The 13867-nt window shown below is 35.7% G+C and overlaps 1 protein-coding gene across 1 annotated transcript in view; it reads right to left on the reverse strand.

The window, feature by feature from the left end:
- LOC145686565 (uncharacterized) overlaps positions 1-13867 on the reverse strand; it is a 340726-nt gene that overhangs the window by 264488 nt on the left and 62371 nt on the right. The window lies entirely within an intron of this gene.

Genomic DNA, 13867 nt, shown 5'->3' on the forward strand with positions numbered 1-13867 from the left:
ACACTTTTATTTCATAATGTATTGTGTTTATTAAGCTATTTTATTCAACTTAGGCCTCCAGTGGCCGTAGCGTATGCCAATAGTGCTGATGCTGTAAATAGGACTTGCTTATCAGTCCAAAGTTCCAACACATGTTCTATTATAATAGTTTATAATTATTTAGCGTACCTTCTCCTGTGTTTGTTTGAATATCAAGGCCTGTTTTCTTGATTTTATTTTTTATTTATTTATTTTTTTTTTTTTTTACGTTTTCGGCCAAGGGTTTGACCGCTTATATTTTTTTTCGTATGTGATACATTTTGGATTAAATTCACAGGACAATATACTATGCTAAAAACAATAACTGGAGGACTTGAAAAGGCATTCGAATATCTTTAAGATTTACAAATAATTTACTCCTTATTTTACGTAAAGAAAGGTATAATTTTCTTTTATAGGCAACATAAAACTATTAGTTTTTAAGTGGAATAGAAGTTATATACACCAAATGAAAGCTTGAATTTTCTTCAATTACACCCAATCATCCCCATGGGTTTATGTGCACCAGCAATGGTTTTAATCATTATGCAAGGGGGTAATTGGGTGGAAATCTGGAAATCAGACCAACAAAACTAAAAATGTTGCAGCATCAAAAGTAAAGATGCCGAAAGCTTACTACTACCGCAGCAGGTGCAGAAAAACCTGCAAAATACAATCCGTTCTTAAAAACTAGAAAAACACATATAACCTGTGAGGAAAAACAGGTTGAAAAAAGCATACCACCCAATTCTCCCGTTCTACCCTATTTGGAAAAATCAAAACTGTTTGGGACTTAAAATTAATCTTTATGATATTATTCTGAACTTGCTTAGCTAGGCCGTTATTATCAAGATCATTTATAAGCAATTTATATTTTTAAAAAATATTAGGTCAGCCAAAACTCGCATGTATATACAATAAACTCGCAAATTAAGAACCAATCCCCTAAATAAACTACCCCTTCTGGGTTTTCTCTATAAAAACAATATACGGAGTGGCCACAAAGATCCGTTACCCCTTGATAAATGTTAATATATGTTTTTCCGTTATCTCATGATAAACGCTACTGTAAGTTTTTCCGTTACCCGTTTATAAATGCTAATGTAAGATTTTCCTTTGTTTCAGATTGTGTGAACGATGGCAGATACTTCCAGTTTGCCGTGGTAATCCCGATCTGCCCGCATCACTTACCTGGCCACCACGAATCCCAGAACTGTGACCTGTGATAAGCGCTATGGGGGTTCATGAAGAATTTCGTTGCACAAAACCGTTACGATACCAATGTCGAACTGACATAAGCTGTGAAACAAGCTTTCACTCAAATTGCACCTGCAGGGAGCCTGGCGGCGTATTATCCTTTGTCATGAGAATGGCGCTCGACAGACTGATCCTTTCGACATTTATTGTTTCCTATCTCAATAAAACTTCGCGAGAGCGTTGTTGTTAATATCATTCAGTTCTTTTCGTGTAGTTATTTACGTACGTTTAGTGGTTTATGTTACTTAATTTCAGGGATTTTGTGATCACTCTGTATTCATGAAACATGAAAAAAAATCTTTAGAGTCGTTTTTGAGAAAAGAGTAAATTTTTATCTTCACCCCTTCAGGAAGCTACACTAGTTTCTAGGGATAGGATTAAAGTTGGTTAAAGTTTAATGATGACGTTAGCTACGAGGCTATAGTCCTCGTCAATTAAGTTTGTTGAGTTCGTAGAAAAATCAATTCTTTGATAATGCTTCCTATTAGAGTATTGTATCAAATTTCAATTATTTTTTCAAATTAAAATTTATCATTATCTGCACTAAAAATTTAGAAAGCGACATATTCTTCTATTTGCCAATAGATCTAATTCTAAATTTCAAAACATGAAATACATATTACTTCCAAAAAAATAATGTGCTGAATAATATTTTGTTTATGAGCTAACTTTAGACAATTATTTGTTACGTAGCTACTTCTCTGTCTTCCGTCCGAAACATGTAAACGCAATTTGTAATAAAATAAAATAATCATTAATAACAATCTGAATTTAAATTGATTTGAACTAAGATACTCGCTTTTGGTAACAATTTAAACAAAATGGACACTTCTTTCGTTTTAAATTGTGTTTCAAAACGACACCGAAAATGTTTGGGAGGTAATTCCTGACATCAAGATAAGACTAAATGTATATACTAACCTGAGTGCAGAAATCCGTCATTTCGGAGTTATAGGCTGCCGAGAACATGAAAATATAAACTTTAAGGGTGCATTGCTCCAATGCTATGGAACTTACCATAGTTGGGTCATAACTTCACTTAGGAACTAACATGTGCGCTATCCAAAAATAAGTATTTCAGAATCCTGCTGTACTTACGCAACAATTTTCATAGAGGTAATTGGTGAGTACTTCAGAATATATGCTTGTAGCCAAACTCCCTCAATAAAATAGTTGGGTGAGTACCGCTGGATTCTGAATCATGTATTTTCGGATAGCGCACATATTAGTTCCTAAGTGAAGTCTTGACCCGACTACTAGACCCTATAAGTCTCATAGTACTGAAGCTATGAACTTTTAAATTTAATTTTTTTCATGTTTTCGGCAGCATATAGCTCCAAAATGAGGCATTTCTGCACACAGGTTGGTCTACACTTTTTGTCTTATCTTGGTGTCAGGAATCACCTCCCAAACATTGTCGATGTTGTTTGGAAACACCCTGTATGTAATTAATAATTACTTATCCCATGGAAGTTAGACGTCAGAATTTTAGCTACCTCCGGGTGCCGAAGATCCTAGTTCGTGACCCTGTAGTAGCAGGTAGCTAATCATGTAATTATATTTAATTATAATTATTATAGTGTAATATTAATGATAATTGAGCAACTAAAAGTTATCAGGAAACGAAAATAAGTAGCTTCTTTCTTTCCTACACTTTAACATTTGCACTTTAATTGCGTGTAATTTTTAAAGCACTATTTCGAAAGAGTGTTTCGGAAAATATAAAAAAAGAAAGGTATAATTATCTCGTGTTTAATATACATTACAGAATCTTAATTGTTACAGACTGTTGGTTCCTCACTTAAGGAGTGAGTTTGAAAGAGATAGTGCGTTGGTAGATTTTCCTTTCTTCCTTTTAACTCTGAGAAAGACGTAAAGAAGAGAGAGGGGAAAGGGAAAATGTGGGAAGATTCGGTAGCTTCCTGAAGCGAGAGTGATTTTTGTGTGTATATTTTTTTTCCTACTGCCGCATCAGCCAAGGTTGTATGTGCTTAGCACGCGATGGTGACATACAGACTAAGGATCTTCAATGTCTTACATGCATAATTGCATAACACGATTTCACTAGGGCATAACGCAAGTTGCGGTAGTTTTGAGAAAGAAAAGAACTTTAGGTTAAACAAAGTGCGTGTAGATGGGAACAAAGATTCTTATAAGAAAGTGGTAACTGAAAAAAGTATCCACAATGAATTCAGATCGAAGGATGTAGGTATATTTCCATACACTTATATAGAGAAATGTTCGGTTGTTTACCCCATATAATATCCATATTGCTGGTTTAATATAATTCTACAAGTTACCTACTCTAGAAGAAGTCGTGATTCTGTTTTATGTGCATCTTAAGAAATTGAGAGCAGTTCAAAGGAGGGAAGGTAGCCAACAATTTATGCCAAGTGTAGATTATATGAAGACCCCCTCAATTTAGGGAGATGAAACTCGCTACATAAACTCCTGATCATAAACAATTGAAAAAATGTAACATCATTTTCGAAAATTTTGATTCCATGGGATTCCATGGATATTTTCCTTATACAAGCACAGACGGCTCCCTACTATAAACGCATTATAATTGACTTTCACTGGCCTCCTAGGACAGTGACTTACTACCCCAGACATGTATCACTATGTACGAGCAATAAAAGTTATTATTTTCGGTATATCTTTAAAAAAGTGCATGCTCTCCAAACACAAAATTCTATATCCATCAATTTGCCCCCTAGAAATAAAAGCTGGCGTCGTCAATGCTCCGTAAGAATATTTCAAGGGCTTTTATGACCCGATACATTGCAGGCTACACTGGGTCCTGTACTGGATAATAACATCAATTGAACACGACCTATGGAACTATGAATGTAAAAGTTAAAGCTTTCTGAGAGGGGTTGAGTTGTGGGGCAATAGCAAAATGGTGCAAAGAAGAAAATTTAGTCGAAAAGAAAAATGTGTGAGTCTTGTCATCGGAGTATGTGCTCAACAGGCTCCTGCAGTACGTGGTCGGCCGAAAATTACGAGAAGAAGATGGATTTATCAGGCTTGAACCTACAATACAGTACTCAACATTAGGAGAGCAACGATATAGGACAATCTCCTAACGCAGAGAAGTTCGTCAATCCGGGACATTGTCTCAAATGATACGATTTTTAACACTGTCTGGGAGAACATCGCTTTGGAAGCGCGCAAAAATTGACTCACAGAACACTGCATTCATGAGTGATTCACAAACGCCAGAAAATTGCTTGAAACATACCTCGGATGACCCTCAATGAGAGGGGCAATCTGCGTAGATGAAACCAATAAAGATCGACCCATTTTCTACAATGAAATAGACCACACTGTTCTGACTTTGTGTTGCAGTGCAAGGAAAATAAATTCTACAGGACTTTTGCTGATTGTAGGATATTACCATCGGAGACCGCTGTCACTCGTCAAAGTGCTTTCCAACACCAAAGTCAACGCACCTTATTTTCAGGAGAGCGTTATATACGCGCTGTATGACATACACACACATACCCTTCTAATATAATTTAAACCACAAATGTATAAATTCAAATGGACTAGACTATTCATACAGCTTGATCATTCCAGGCACTCTACGCAAGGAAGGCAGAACGGACGGAAATTTTAGTGATCCAATTCCCATCCAGCTTTGTGAAATTCCCGGATACAGACCAATGGACTTTTGAGGGCTTGGACTCATGCTTATTGTCGTCTCCGTACCTTCGAAACGTTCCTAGAGTGGTATAGAAATCCCTTACCTATGTCAGTATGCACAACTTCTAATTGCTGTTTTCTGGCATTGACTTCGAACCAGTACAACTTCAACGTTTATGCGATACCTTAACCATACTAACAATTCAAATTTTTCTCGGGCAATTCGGGCCCGAGTTCATGTAGGGATCTCAAAAAATATATATATACTCAAAGTTGCACACAATCGTAGGCAAAATTTCAATTTGATATCTTGAAAACTAAAGGAATGAAACATTTTTGAAATTTGCCTTAAGAAAAAGAGAAATTGTCACGCCCCTCCGTCCCCACTTGGCAGCGCCACGTTCACCATCCGGTTCCAAAACGCATCGTGGGTATGCTTTGGTCCATACTTGACTTGACCAATAAAAAACGACGGGTTCAATATATGTTATATGAACCTAATAAGCGTTTAAACACAACACTACTCCATGGTACAAATTCGTACCAAAAATCTCTAAAGGGTTATTTAGTTTTATTTTTTTCATAAATAGTATTATTAACAGATGTCGCATGAACAAATTATTCTTTTTTCTGCTAAGAAAAATGGTTCAGCGTACTGTTAGAGATATGGACTAGAATTTCTAAAATAACTAATAATTGGTTTCAACGTTAAAACGAACATACAAATATTATTGATTTTTAAACCTGGCATATTAAAACAAAAATTGTTTTGTTTCGTTATCCAGTCATGAAATAATTATTAGAAAAATGCAAAATTGTATAGTTGTGTTACGGTCTAGATATTAATTTGGTTTGGTACGTTTAGAAACGGCGATTTTGTTAATTATAAGTATTTTATCATTGATACAATTGTACCAAATTCAGTCATTTTCTCATTCATCGGCTCGTTGATACCATTTTCAGCCCCCTTTTTTTTTTTTTTTTTTTTTTTTGAAAAGTTTGTTACAATTCTACCCAATTAAGCACCATTTAACAAATACTTGTCACATTTTCAAAAGTCTCAGTAAGACTCTTCCTACATCTCACTTTACTCATACTGTATGTTGTACTCAGAAAATGCAGTTGAACATTCGTTCTGTGACATGGCACCGCATAACGCTACGAACTTTGTGTGGAACATAAGTGATTCGAACTATACCGGGAAACATGACGCTAGATGGGCGCATCCGCGCTGCGCATGAAGCAGACGAGAACGAAGCCGTGTGGTGGAAATTTTAGCTTTGAAATCTTACAAGAAAGAAGCACACATACGTTGAATCAAGTATTGAATACTCTGAAAAACACTAGCGTGTGCTCAAATAAGTCTTTCGTGTCGTTGCAAAGATTCTACACCAAAACGATAATACCACCAAAAAATACATTGAAATAGTTGCCGGTTTACCTGGCTAAGTTGTTTACTAGCCTCCTGAGACCCGAGGATTGATTTGTCACGAACTTTTGATGAAATTTTGTATATTAGGTAACAATAGACCCAATAGTACATATTTAAAAACCATTTTGTCATACTGTTTTCTATGGATCGGTAATGGGTCGAACTGTATGCAGTACTTTAGGTCTCAGATTGCTATGTATTGTATACAATACACAAGGAAAATTGTATATTTCCCTTCGTAATATAAGCATAAAATATGTAAATCATTAAACTTGAAATTTACTTTACCATGTTTTATTTTCTGAGAAATTATTCAATCAATGTACCTGGATCAGATGCGCAGATAACCCCAATTGCCTTCTTCCCGCCTTCAGCAGACAATAGAGCCACCTGTAGGTGAAAATAAAAACCAGCTGCCTTTTTTGCAGTATTTTAGACATTTCCCGAATACAATAACCGATATTCGGGCATGTTCTTAAATATTCGTAGCCATGACGGGCGTTCGAAAAATGTATTGTATGCAATACGCAGGGTCTCAGGAGACTAGTGACGAAACATTGACGAATGTAAAGACACCCGAAGACACCCGTTTTATAGATCTACATCGAGAGCACTTTCTTGATTTGGACTCTTGTAAGAAGTGGGGGCGGGGGAGTGTTTTAGAACTTTACCTCTTTTAGTTTCGCGTTATAGAGCTATGTATTACACCGGTATAAAAAATGAATTCAGCTCTTTTTCTTTCGATTTCGTACTATTTTTCAGCCCACTCCAGGACTAGGACTGTGGCAACACTGTATCCAATATTACTGAAGCCGGATTTAGTCGGGGTTCAATTGTTTCTTCGAACTTTTTCCCAAGGGGAATGCAATACACCTAATTCACGAGAGGTCAAAGCCAAAATCTTTCCAAGTTATGCCTACTCGTTAAGACTACTCGTTTATTGAGCAGAAGATTACCAACATTTGCAGTGTAATAACATTCTAGCAGTTGACATCTACCGGACGAAATTGAAACTTGTAGGGCGTGATCTATTCTACTGTTTATTGGAATTTATAGATTTGTTATTATAAAAATAAAAACATAAAAGATAAATGGTGTTAACTCTTACCCATCTCACGAGTTCTTGAGTTTGTTTTTGTTGAGTCGATCTGGTGTACTCAGGCGCAGTGCCGTGCCGTGAAAAATCAGCGCCGGGGAAAGAGTATACGATGGCACATACGAGTGAGATTGACAGACCAGTTGCGAAGTGACGCGTAGCGTAAGAAATTTTCAAAAATAAACCCTGCTTTTCCTTGATTTTGAGCACTTTTTATTACTTTTTCTCTTCCATTTTATATATGTAAACATACATTTTCCAAGTATTCCAAGTAATTTTTCCTCTCTCTTTTTTGTTTCCTTTTCTCTTCTTTTTCCTCCCTAATTTTGCGCCCCCTTACTTCGGCGTGCCTCCACGGCACGGCACTGTTTATGTGATGTTATTGCTTGAAGAAGTTGACGGGAGAGAGTTAAATACGAATGCTTTTCCGCTTTTCAGGGTGGCAAGAACTACGAGCACTAAAAGTTACCGGATTGTTTTGTTTTGTTATTCTATTGTTGACGTAATTGTTGTACTTTAAAATGGAAAATAGAAAAGAAAAGGATCACAACATAGGCCTATACTAATGTATTCTGATGTTAGGTCTACATACCCAGTATTAAAACTGTAGAAAAGATTAGTGAAAATTGTCTACTTGTATTTAACATAACTGTATGTGTGGTACACAGAAGTGTGAGAATTGTTATTAAGGTGGATCACTAGGTTTTCTTGGTGCTATGTTAAACATTACTTGAATAGTGCGGCGTTGTTAGGTAGTGTCGAGTATTTACTGGTGTCAGATAATAAAGGAAGTAATTACGGAGTTCTGTTTGGATACTTACTGGAGAAATTAGTTATCGACCCTTGCCGCAATTCACAGCTAAGTTTCGCACCTCGAACTGCAATGCTAGAATCCAGGAATTAAACGTACAAATTTGGCAACAACGAATTATGGCGTTCTCCTCAAGTTTCTTCTCAAAATCTATTTTCTTCAATGTAAATTAATATTTAAATAAAATGTGAATCATAGACAAGAAAAACGGTCAAACAATATATCTATTTTGTAAATAAGATCGTTATTTTAAAGTATTTTACAAATTCAAATAAACATTCCATAAAATTGAGCACTTCTAGTAAGATTTAACAGTAAGTGTCATCTTGTGTGCTCATTGTAAAACGAATCAAATATTTTCTTTTATTTGTTACCTTTTTCGATATTAGAAGACAGAAATGAAGCAGTGTCGTGTCTCTACTTAACATAACTCTATCTTATAGTACTATATTTATAATATGTAACGTTTCATTGCACAGTAGTTAAAGGAATGAACTAAAATATGTACTGACTTCCGTGTGGTGATCCGCCATAAAATTGGTATATTTTATTCAACCATATTATTGAAAGTATATGTATAAATCCAGACTGTAGACCAGTGGCGTATATAAGGGGCTGAGACGCTTAAGAGTATCTTCCCCTTGGTAATTGTGATATTAAAAATTGATTCTGCCAAGGGCGCCCATCAGGGGGGCTAGGTGGGGCGCTCGCCTTTTCTAGAGGAAATTGTACTTCGGAAAATCGAAAACTGAATAGATTTTTTAAGAATAGTTACCGCAAAATTTGAGACGCTTATACATGCTTCCCCTGGAAACCAAAACATGGGCGCCCTTGGATTCTGCTAATATGTAGTATATTTCATTTGTGATCCCGATAATACGAGTTTTTTTTATAATTTATCACAAATATTGTGCAGTCATGTTTGAAACAAAATTCACTTCTCAGAAGCTCAACTTAACTATACATACAATTTCAAGAAAGTGGTTATGCAATTAATTGTTGGTCTTTTTGGAGGAGGATCTCTTTCTTGTCAGTATAGGCATTAAAATGTATCGTTTATGGGATCAGGTAAGACCATTAAAGGAGAAGTTTTCTCAACTTTTTTTTTTTTTTTTTTTTTTTTTTTGTTATTGACCTGCTTATCCGAATTGTAACGTATGGGACTTCGTGGTCCGTTGTCCCTGATTCTACTCCGAATTTGACCACTAACATTTTCCGGTGTTGACCCATCATCATGAAGGGTCACGGTGGCTGAGTGGTAGAGCGCTCCCCTCTGGCGCGTGGGGTCTCTGGTTTGATCCGAGCTTGCACCAAATCGACTCTGTAATGGACAAATTACAATTGTTCTCATGTTCTTTCGATCTCTTCCAATTTCTTCATTCTGCACTTCCTTCATGATCATAGTCTCGCTTAAGCTTCAAGCCATAATTGTCGGTCGTAAAACTGAAAGATTTAATTTCATTTTTTTATTATCGTGAGACATTTTGGGGAGCTACGTGAGTTAAGGAGCAGCGAACACAAGTCCAAAATGTCAAAAATAATTACACCTGTAGGCTAATGCACTGACCACGCATCACCATATAGAACGTGCTACGTCTGGGTAGCCATAGCTCTTCCATTGTAGCGACAGTGAGTTGAATACTTCCTGTCTGTATATGATAACTAATTTAAACAGTATTTCAAACCCTTAGGACTATAAACAAAACTAAAAGAAATAAGATATAAGCGTTAAAAAGAAAGATTTAAAAAAAGGAATTACACTTAGAAATATTTGTCATCAATCTCTTCTGTAAATCGAATCACCTCTGTGCACTGAAATACAATATTTAACATTATGGTGCAAGAGCACATGAAAGTCCGCCCGGCCATGCAAATGTTTCTGACGGTAATTTATGATATAAGTTTGTCTGTCCTTCTTCGTTATTACAGTTTATCAGCTCCATGTTGTTTTTTCTGGTTCCAGGACTGCTGTAGATGTAATAAATTGTTTTTTATACTATTTAATATTCTTGAAGTTTTGTTTTCGTATGGTAATGCTAAGTTTACAGCCATCTACATGTTTGATCAAATAGTTTTAAGTTTTCAACACACAAAGACTTAAAGTATATACACAACTACTTCCATTAAATTTGATTGTTTAGCATATCCTTATGATTTTCTTCAAAAATTGCACGGGAAGGAAATCTCACGTAAAACTAGTACCCCTTGCAACCCTGACATGTAACTAACGTTAGTTGAAAGAAGGAAATTAGTTTGCAACTTTGTCGCATGCACAGATAGTGACTTTAACCCGTGGAAAATATTCCATTTTGTGGGATTATTTTAAAAACAATTTTTCCGAGACAGATAAAGGGAATTTTCGTCAATATGGCAACATACTACGTATATGGAATATTTCGTATATACAGGGTGGACCAAAAGTAGGTATACATCCCTGCATTGATCAAGTATAACATTGTAGCTTATAGGTTTCTTTGCTTCGGCTGTTCCGAAAATGAAATCTTTCAGTTTTACGTCCCACGGTTATGCCGGTTAGGCTAAAGGAGACGGTGATAATGAGTAATGAATGAAATGGTGGAATGAAGAAAGTGGGAGGAAACGGGAGAACCCCGAGAAAACCCACGCACACGGTGTTTGTCCACCACAAAGTTCACTTGGCGGGGGCTGGGATCGAACCCGGGACCCCAAGCACCAGAGGTGAACGCTCTACCACTGAGCCACCGCGGCCCCTCGGCTGTTCCGAGCTTAAGATATAAGTAAAAGGACATTAAAAACAAATAATAAGGAAACTAAGCCTATCTTATGGATAACAATAAGAAATTATATAAAAAGCAATGAGTTGAACAGTACGAGACTGTATACCAACTTTTGGGCCACCCTGTATAAAGTTCACGCCAACAAAATTCTTTAGAGGAGAAAAATAGAATAACGAGTGATCAAAAAGCGTGAAATTAGTGTTCATTCTTAAACTTTAACCAGAACTTTTTTTTTTTAATCTCGAAAGTTCCTGCTAGGCAGGAAGTGGTTTGTGGGGTGTCCGATAGTCACAAAATCAACTGTGAAGGATCGAAAATTGTACTCTGGTAAAATAAAATAATGAACAAACACCACGAAAGAAAGAAAGAAAGAAACGAACAAAAATATCTAACGAAAAATAAATTAAAAAAACAAACTAAAATTGCAAACGGGAAACAATCAACTTCCAAAATTCTAGCACCGTTAAGCTCAGCACCGTGATAGAAAAAGGCGTGATGGTCACACTACATTTCTACCAAAAAAAAAAAGTTTCCATTAAGGAATACTTATACACAAACTATTTTATATTCGTGGAAGATCGCATAGTTTCGTTTTACATTTTATAATAATAATAATAGTTGTTATTATTATCATTTGTATTTCGTATAACATTGGAAAATCAAAACCAAAATGTAACTGTTTGACTAGAGAAATGGAATTTTATAACTTATCACATTGGCATCACTGCGCACAGATAAATCGAACAAGATATAGTAAATTGGGTACAATCTTGTTTGTCTTCCAATAACGACGACACAAACACATACACACACATATCTAACAGTGATACAAATACTCCTTTGTAAATAAATGTTTTGAGAAATAAGCTCTGTATGAAGAAATTCTAACAAATAAGCAAACAGACCCTTGGAGACAATGAGGCATTAGCTTTTTTCAGAGATAAGTATAAACAAGCAGATTGATGGCATTAGGGAAATTATGTATTGTAATAAATGAACATGTATCATTATCGTACCGCTCTCACATTCTACATATGCCTATACATGAATGATTGGATTACTTTATTGTGATCAGTTCATTCCGCGCCACAATTCAGACCGTTGCACTTACCATTACTATCCGCATATCTAATCTATTACACATAATTTCAATCTAGCATTCCTTTGTTCTCACTAACAGGATTCCCATTGTCTCAACCCACCCTGAGTAGTTCCAGAGCAGAAGATTAACACTCTCGTCGCAGATAACATTATGCTCCCTTATGTTACGTGAACAGCACTTCATCACCTCATCACATTTTCATATATTAACGGCAAGAAAATCAATAAATAAACGATTCCTTATTGCTAATAAAACTCCAATTGACCAAAGCACCATATATATACACAAAACATATATATGCTACATAATGGAAACTCTAACACACACACACACATACAGATATATATATATATATATATATATATATATATATATATATATATATATATATATATATATATATATATATATATATATATATATATAAGTTTGCAACAGTGATCTGCGTTTACCATCTCTTTTGTTTTTATTTATTTTGATTGTTGCTTCCAATGATGATAGCCAAAACTTTCTTTTGGGTTGGCAACACTGTTCATCCGGTGATGTTCGTCCATACACGGACAGATGTCAACCTTTCTCTAGTTGATTCGTGCCAAGTTTCGTTTCTCTGTCCTTTTTAGTTTCTCTGTTATCACGGTTGGAACTTCTAAATTATATTATAATGTGGAAACGTCATTTTATGACTTTGTCTTAACATCGGCACGATTTACCGCTCTCGTAGAGAGCTGCTATTTTACTAATGCGTGTTTAGGGTCACATAGAATACATTTGCGGGGGGTGCGTATCGCAACACGAAATTACCCGAAATAAGGGACACCCTAATATATATACTAATACTAATACTAATATATACTAATTTGGTCAATGGAAATTTTATTAGCAATTTTGAATTTTTCGAAGCTACAATGAGTAGTTTACAAACAATTCCTTATGCCCAATTCTAGTCAGTGTTGCCAACAACCTTTAAAGAAAATAGGCTAGATGGCCTTCGGAAATAAGCTTTTTTCTACGCAAAAAAATAGCTAGGTTTTGAACTGCTAACCTATAACCCACATTCTAGATTTTGAACCCCTTATTTGTGTGTAGGATTATAAGTGAGTTGTAGTAAAATTTGAAATGTTGAATTTTATTCACTGAAAACTAACAAGCAACATACGTGACTTTAAATTACAATACAATCCATCAACAACCCATCTACTTTGTGAAAGTCACAGGAGCGGATCCAGGGGGGCGATCGCCCCCTCCCCAGAAGACGAAACTTTCTTAATTTTTATATATAAATAAAACCCATACCAAAGTTTGGAGCCTTTAGAAGTAGCAGTAGGACAACCCACCCGCCCCCCTCCAGAAGTCGGTCCTGGATCCGCCCCTGGAAAGTCAACAGTCATATAATCAGTTGAATTTAAATAAGTCATCATCGATGACGTCGCAGCTAACCGAGTCGCTGGAACTGGATGCACCATCGTCGGATTGTGGATTGTAGACTGCCATTGTACCAAATTTTAGCAGTACTTCTTTAGACAGACCATTGTCCTTACAAACAGTTCTTATTTCACCGTGCATCCACATGAATCATCATGATTGCATTGGGATTTTTCAAGCTAATTAGATATCTTCTTTGTTTCCTTTAATAATCAAAATCAATCTCTGTGGTTTGAAGAACAAACAGGTTACTAAAGTTCTAATAGAAAACTTTCATTTTTTGCAATGAAATGCGAAAATAAAAGTAACTAAAAAGTAGCAAACT

This window comes from Thermobia domestica, chromosome 5 (genome assembly GCF_964235325.1).
Source record: "Thermobia domestica chromosome 5, izTheDome1.hap1.1, whole genome shotgun sequence".
Classification (NCBI taxonomy): domain Eukaryota; kingdom Metazoa; phylum Arthropoda; class Insecta; order Zygentoma; family Lepismatidae; genus Thermobia; species Thermobia domestica.